Source organism: Capricornis sumatraensis, chromosome 1 (assembly GCF_032405125.1).
Source record: "Capricornis sumatraensis isolate serow.1 chromosome 1, serow.2, whole genome shotgun sequence".
Lineage (NCBI taxonomy): Eukaryota > Metazoa > Chordata > Mammalia > Artiodactyla > Bovidae > Capricornis > Capricornis sumatraensis.
In genome coordinates this window covers 49,357,511-49,362,999 of record NC_091069.1, presented here as the reverse complement: position 1 = coordinate 49,362,999, position 5,489 = coordinate 49,357,511, and the positions used below count along the sequence as shown (strand labels likewise).

General features: G+C 33.6%; 1 non-coding gene across 1 annotated transcript; it reads left to right on the top strand.

The window, feature by feature from the left end:
* The first annotated feature begins 96 nt into the window (after positions 1-96).
* LOC138094118 (U1 spliceosomal RNA) lies at positions 97-259 on the top strand. The gene has a single exon (XR_011146206.1). It is a non-coding gene; the product is annotated as a U1 spliceosomal RNA (small nuclear RNA).
* Positions 260-5,489: the final 5,230 nt, after the last annotated feature.

Genomic DNA, 5,489 nt, shown 5'->3' with positions numbered 1-5,489 from the left:
AATTCAAGTCAGGAGTAGAAGTGTCAGTCTGGCCTTTTCCCCTCCATTCTCTATTACTTGTAGGATCAATACCCTTTTCAGTCAATATTTACTTTGATACTTGCTAGCAGGGGAGATATCATCATCAAGAAGGTGGTGTTCTCTTGGTGAGGCTTATCCCTTGCACTACGGAATTGCTAACCTCTGAAATTTTAACAAAGGTGGTAAACAAAACTGCATTTCTTCTGTTAGCAGGAGACTGTGTTTGCAATTTCACCTAGTGATGGGGAAAATTTGAAAGCCATTCCTCAATTTTGGATCATGGTCTTAAAAAATATTTGACACAATATGTAAATTCTTTTGATCATGCATACATTCCTCTATCAGTATCATTATTAAACCCTTTTAGTGGCAAGAGACTTCCACTCAGGACACCTTTTCCTTATGTTCCTTCACTAATTGGAGTTCTCCTGATGCTTGTAGTCAGCAGGGTCACAACCCTCGGTTAAATATTACGATCTTCATTTTCCAACTTTTTAAACATGAAGTAAATATAAAATTTAAAATTATCTTTAGAAACTTCAGAGGTTTATCCTGCACATCTCCTCTAGTGAGTACACATACTCTATTTCTGGAAAAATGATTTAGAATGTGAGTAGTCCAGGTAGGAAAGGTAATCTAAAATGCTGCCTATTTGGCAGTAGAAAGAAGATATATATATATATATATATATATATATATATATATATATATATATATATATGTGTGTGTGTGTGTGTGTGTGTGGTGGAAATAATTGAGAATACGATGGAGATCTAGACTTATTAAATACAACTTCAACAATATTTGTGAGGATTGATAAATATAGCTAGCTCTTAGAGTGTTTACTCTCTGGTAGACAATCTCTCTACATATCTATTAATTTACTTAAGCCTCATATTTAAGGTACATGTAATTTATTTGGGCCTCCCATGTGACTTTAGTGGTAATGAATCCGCCTGCCAATGCAGGAAACACAAGAGATGCAGGTTTGACCCCTGAGTCAGGAAGATGCCCTGGGGAAAGGAATGTCTACCCACTCCAGTATTCTTGCCTAGAAAAATCCATGCCCACAGGAGCGTGGCAGGCTACAGTCCATAGGATCACAAAGAGTCAAGCACAGCTGAGCAGCTGAACACAAACACACACACGCATATCTAATTCATTTAACTGTCCATACAACTAAAGTGGGGAGGAATACTACAGATGAGATATCATCTCTGGACAGAACATTGAGAAAATGACTTGAATCTGTGGCCTGGGTTCAGAGTTCCTCTGGGTAACATCACATTTGGCTGCATGGCAACCCACCCCAGGACTCTTGCCTGGAAAATCCCATGGACAGAGGAGCCTAGTAGGCTGCAGTCCATGGGGTTGCGAAGAGTAAAGCACGACTGAGTGACTTCACTTTCACTTTTCACTTTCATGCATTGGAGAAGGAAATGGCAACCCACTCCAGCGTTCTTGCCTGGAGAATCCCAAGGACGGAGGAGCCTGGTAGGCTGCCGTCTACCGGGTTGCACAGAGTGGGACACGACTGAAGCGACTTAGCAGCAGTAGCAGCAGCAGAACATTCATGGAGTGATAGAAAGCAATCAGAGTGAATTAGACTAAATTTGAACAGTTTTTTCCCTACTTGAAGAAGTGAAAAAAAAAAAATACTGATAAAAATATTCTAAAAGACAATAAAAAGTTTAATGACTATTTATGAAAGAGAAGTCAATGACTGGGGAATGGAAGGAGTGAGAATTTAATTCATTTATTACCTTCTGTGGAGTTTGATATGTTAAACTGAATATCTACATTTCTTGAATTATAAGAAAACACATTTTGGAGAGAAAAAATAAAATTAGCCTTTAATGAAACATTTCCTATAAATCCCTTCTTATTTAGCATAGTTTTGGAGGTGCTAAGTAGAAAAATAACCCATTCAAGCAACAAAAGTAACTATGTTTAGGAAAATACTTCTTATTTTTTATTTATATAGCTTATGTTGAAGCCCTAAAACAGGCATGAAAAATTAGAATTGATAGTTTACTGACATAACAAAATAAAAATAATTGATTTTTCTCTAAATAACTATCTTCCCTCTATGTCCATAATAATTACTTACAAATTATGAAGGAAAATTATCATTCACAATAGACAAAAAAGTCAAAGGGGGGAACAATTATGAGTATATTCAGTAAATGTGTGTAAATATTTGATAAATTAAAGAAAGCTTGACTCAGCTAGGGTCATAAAACAAACTCAAAATATGGAGAACCAGATATGTAGAGCTTTTTTAGTTTGTTTTCCTTTCATTTTTTAAAAATATAATTGAGATAGAATAGTGTATAAGTTTAAGATTTGACTTATATGCATCATACTATAATTAGAAAGTAAGTTTAATTAGAAGAGTTTTTGATACTATTGAAATTAGCCTACACATTTAGCACAATTCATTTTTCATTTATCTTCTTGCTATTTTCTGCTTTTCCATTGTTTCTTATTGTGTATTTTTTTATGTTTATTAACAAAATAAGTATATATTCAATTGTTTCTGGTAAACAGTTTTGCCATTTTCATTGAAAGAACAATTGACAGACAAATAGCTTAGAAGGATATTTTTTCACTGAATTATATTTTTCAAGACAACTAAATGTAGGATTATACTTGATTATATAATACATAATGATACTTAGAGTCATTCCAAATTCTTGAGACTTTATTTTTTGGGGAAAAAAAAAAAAAAACAAAAACAAAAAAACAGTGATCTGACAAACTAGCTAAAAAATCCTTGATATTTTATAAATAAAAAAATTAGGAAAAGGACACTCATGGGAATTTAAAAAAGCACACATACAAAAGTTCCATTATCACTTGAAATATGCTGCTTATTTTATAAACAGCTATTAGGAATACACTTACATTGTTATTTATAATTTACAAAACATCAAGTTGAATTGATTGGACAGAGCCCCAAATGGAAAAAAAAATGGTAGGTAGAACACTAAATGTTTACAAAACTATATCTGAAAGGAATAAGATTTTCAGGTAAACCAGCATCTGTGTCAAGCACAGTTTATAACTAGTACAAGTTGTGTTTAAACATGTATCAAAAGATACCATGACCACAGCACCTTCAAATTATACTCCCGTTGATCCCAGGCACCATTACTTTACTGTACCTGCCAGAGAAATCTCTGCTATGTTAGCATCCTTTCAGGTTAAAGGGCTTAGTAACTACTTCTGGTTGTTAACTGGCTTAAATTCTATCATTCTTGGGACCAATAATTAATTCAGAATATGCTCACCCCTCTTCTGTTAAAGGTCTGTGCTCCCTAAGGAGCAGTGCTCATCTTAGAAGCTTTCTCAGTAACAGCATTTCAAGAGTGAGCAGGACAATTATGTTCTGAAACACATTTCTGTTCCTTTATTTATCCTTCACTGCTATGTAAAATCTTCAGTATGGCAGTGGGAAGAAACCCCAAGAATATCTTGATTTTGCAAAATGATAGAATATTCATGTTGCAGAGGGAGTTTGAGGATATAGTTTAAATCCCTCACTTTAAATTAAAAGTCTCTGCAGTATTTATTTGATATACTTTAGGTGATGGAGGTGATTAGTAACAGATTTCCCATAATGAGTGACTCACCAGATTTTGATTAACATTACTATTATTATCCCCAGCAACTAAATTCCCTTTTGACTCCATTGTTAGATTTATCATTCTTGTAGTTACTTTGCTTGTTCCCCATGTTATGTGGGGATTTTTTTTTTTTTTTTTTTCCCTCTTAGGACAGCAGATCTTAGAGTGTGTTGCCATTTTAGGAGCCCGATGAGGTCAAAACTACTTTCTCAATAATAATGTTTTTTTTTTTTTTTTTTCTTTTATGAGCGTAGAGGGAGTTATCCAGAAGCTGCATAGTGTGAAATATTGAATCATGATCAGTGTGGAAGCAGATATAAGAAACCAGAAACCTCACATCAAAGAAATTTACAAAAATGGAAAACAATGCAATTATTCTTTTAGCAGATATTGGCTTTTTATTTTTTTTACTAAAATAGGTGCTTTTTTTAGCATATGATAATTACAGTATTATTTTAAAATAAAGTTCTAAGTAGAAATTTTAAACATCTGTTTTAATCCTTATGTGGTAAGTATCAATGTATATACATATAAGCAAAAGCTCCTTGGAGTTCTGAGTAAATTTAAGAATATTAAAGTGTCATCAGATTAAAAAGCTTGAGAATAACTGCTATTGGTGGTTATTTCCTCTTACCCTGGGGATAAGGGAAAAACATAGGGAAATGTGTCCTAATCATTGAAGAAATATAGTAGCTAATTAATGAAAAAACACTTATTAATGAAACTTTTAATGTCTGTCTTACTACAGTTAAGATCTGTGAGGAGAATCATCTTGCATTATTTTTCATTAGTATGTCTCCAGTAGTGCACAGTATTTATTTTCAGCAAATTGTTTCATATGTATATTCCTCTATCAAAGTTTTTAATAGTTACTAAATAAAATAATGTATGGAAAATCGCTCATACAGGCCTTAGAGATAATAAAGCTTCAAACAGTGAGAGTAATAATGAAGATATAGTAGTAGTAGTATTACTATTATTGTTGTTGTTTTTATTTTTTTAATTGAGATGAAATATATTTAACTTAAAGTACACACATCTTAGATGTGCACCTCAAACATGTAGATATCTTTTATATATGTATTTACCCATTTTTTCAAAACAAAGCTTAAGATACATTGTGTTTTTTATTTGTTTGTTTGTTTGTTTGCTTGTGTGAGTTTGTATCGCAATATTTTGCAGCAGTATGGAATTCCAGAAATATTGATATGGTAAAGAAAATCACAGTGCTCAATCTGGTAAATAATTATAAAGAAAATGGCAAAACACACTATATGTAACAATACTGAATAAGTATATAATTAGATATTATTTGGGAGAAAGCAATGACAATCCATTCCAGTACTCTTGTCTGGAAACTCTCATGGACAGAGGAGCCTGGTAGGCTGTAGTCCATGGGGTCGCTAAGAGTCGGACATGACTGAGTGACTTCAATTTCACTTTTCACTTTCATGCATTGGAGAAGGAAATGGCAACCCACTCCAGTGTTCTTGCCTGGAGGATCCCAGGGACGGGGGAGCCTGGTGAGCTGCTGTCTATGGGGTTGCACAGAGCCAGACACAACTGACGCAACTTAGCAGCAGCAGCAGCAGCAGCAGCAGATATTATTTGTAAAACTAACTCATTTGATTCCACAAGACTTTGATTCAAGTGTTAGTTTTATATTAAAAGTTAGCTTATTTCCTGGTCAAACTTTGTAAAATTTTAATTTTTGCTTTTATGTCACTCTTCCCTGTTTTTTTCTTCAGCATTTAACAAAAATGCATTTTACAATTGGTTTATCTGTCTTGCTTGTTGTGTGTGTATTGCCCACCTGAATGCAAATTGGATGAGGGCAAA